At 35.0% G+C, this 2,195-nt stretch overlaps 1 protein-coding gene across 2 annotated transcripts in view; it reads right to left on the bottom strand.

The window, feature by feature from the left end:
* gpsm1b (G protein signaling modulator 1b) overlaps positions 1–2,195 on the bottom strand; it is a 27,443-nt gene that overhangs the window by 17,915 nt on the left and 7,333 nt on the right. The gene's annotated exons all lie outside the window — the stretch shown is intronic.

Genomic DNA, 2,195 nt, shown 5'->3' with positions numbered 1-2,195 from the left:
TTCACAGTTCTGCCTGGATGTTCTAGTTAAGCGCAAAGAAACAGGTGAACGATAATAAACTAATTTTTGCAGATTGGCGCTAAACCATTTAAAATTTTATATACTGTTTCCATATTTGAGAAAACTCTAAAATTCTCAAAAGAAAACAAGAYATATTTCTGCACAATCTGACAATGATGGTGTCTTAAAGGCTTTTTGTCCAATATTTTGAGGGCCTGTTTGTAACAAGACTCTACAGGTTTTGTCCCCAACATGAAATACAATATGAAATGTGTGAAAAAATGAGTGTATGCATGAATATCTTGGCCGATTCCAATGACAAACAAGATCTAACATGTCTAAAATTGACCAAGTTATATCGAACAGTTTGTGTCTTTTTTTTAATATGTTTCAGTTGAGGTTAGAATCCAAAAAAACTCCAAGATATTTAAACTCAATCACAGTATCAATTCGTTTACACTTGATATATTTGAGGTGTCCAATTTAGTCTTAGAGAAAAACAAAATAAGAGGCATAATGTTCCATTTTTGTTTTATCAATACTTGGTTTAATTAAATAATGACTTTAATTGCTGGATATTCGATCCCTCAGCTGTTGGCCTGCAATAACTGTGGCTGGATAAATTTATTTGAATAACCCTGGTGTATAATTTAAATCTAGTATTTGTACAACCATTTTGGAGGTTAAAATAATTTCTGCACATGCAAACAGTCAGTACAGGCACAAGGCCTAATCAGAGAACTGTAGCCAGAAAGTAGATGTCCCATGTTCATTGTATAATCCAGGATCAAGTAAAGACCAGCTGATTTAGTTGTAGCTCTAAATTCTACATAAGACAATAGAATGTAGAGTTAAGTAAGGATTATCCATGAATCTAATTAATTTAACAAAAAGCCACCTTCAAAAGGAACAAAGATAAAAATTGGGATGAGTTGTTTTATTTTTTAAGTGTAAAGTCTGTCTCTATCAAGTTTGTGTTACCAACATAGTCTTCAACCAGATTTTATTGTTTTGCTCATTTGTTGGACGAGTCTACCTGAAGTTATTTGGTTAAAAATACAGCCCTGTTCCACAGTGGCAAAATGCCCACATTTATACAAGTATTTCAGTTTTGAAAGTACCTGTGTTTATGCTTGGTTCGTATTTTGTCCACATACCCCTGGAGCTCCAAGCGTAAAGGTTTAATCATAGACTGGGGTCGGGCTCCACAATGAACCAGTCTGCACACTGCCCTTTCCGCTCCAGTTAGAGGACATGGTTCAGCAGTCATGATGAAAAGGTTCAAAAAACAAACTTAATGCTTAATAAATGATTAATTAAACTCTTTACATGTAAAGCCAAAGTTATTTCCTCAGACAAATCCCAAATAGGTCCATGATGGGATTTTTGGTCATTTCCATTTTGTTTTATATATGGCTCAAACCAAATCAAAAGTACTGAAACAAGTCCAGGAAATTTGGATACATTTTCAAAACTACGACCACAATCCATCTGAGATCACCCAAGAATAACATCTGTTTTTTCAAGTTTTCAAGTGTGTTTGAAAAAAATGAACAGATATTCCTTCACTGCAGTCATCAAAACGGCCAACAGGGAATCGGAAACCTTCACAAAACAACAGATCCAGTTACATCTGTACTTCTTGGAAAAACTACAGTTATTTGAAGGTCGTTATATCCCATGTTTTCCTCCCTCTAATCCAGTGGAATTCCATCAAAAGGCTGAGATGTTCTTTGGTGTTGTCAATCAGTTCTTAGGATCCAAACCAAAAAAATTTTTTTTTTCCTTTGACTATCCTCAACCAATTTTCAGCAGCAACAGTATAATCCATTGTTCTGTCGTTCAAAACAAAAGTTGTTTWCCATTCTGGGTTAAAGCAGAGGTACGTTGTACTTGACAAAGTTAGAGCAATGCTTGACCGCTGCTCCAGTCAGGGGATGAGATGGACACAGAACAACTAATCCTGTAACCTGCACCTCCTTACTAGACAGCATGTGATGAATTGAGTGGCCCAGACTAATCCACCTACCTGCTGACACTGGCAAAAAGTTAATTAGGACATCTGCAAAGATAGATAATCAAGATTGAAAGTGAGCTATTAAATGAATGCATCTCCCCTTGGATATAACATTTTAAAACAATACTTTTAGGTTTGTAAAGCCTAAAAATCTTTATTCACCTAATTATATATATAT

This window comes from Austrofundulus limnaeus, unplaced genomic scaffold, assembly GCF_001266775.1.
Source record: "Austrofundulus limnaeus strain Quisiro unplaced genomic scaffold, Austrofundulus_limnaeus-1.0 Scaffold57, whole genome shotgun sequence".
NCBI classification, from domain to species: domain Eukaryota; kingdom Metazoa; phylum Chordata; class Actinopteri; order Cyprinodontiformes; family Rivulidae; genus Austrofundulus; species Austrofundulus limnaeus.
The sequence above is the reverse complement of the archived record's forward strand: the minus strand, read 5'-3'. Positions and strand labels throughout refer to the sequence as shown.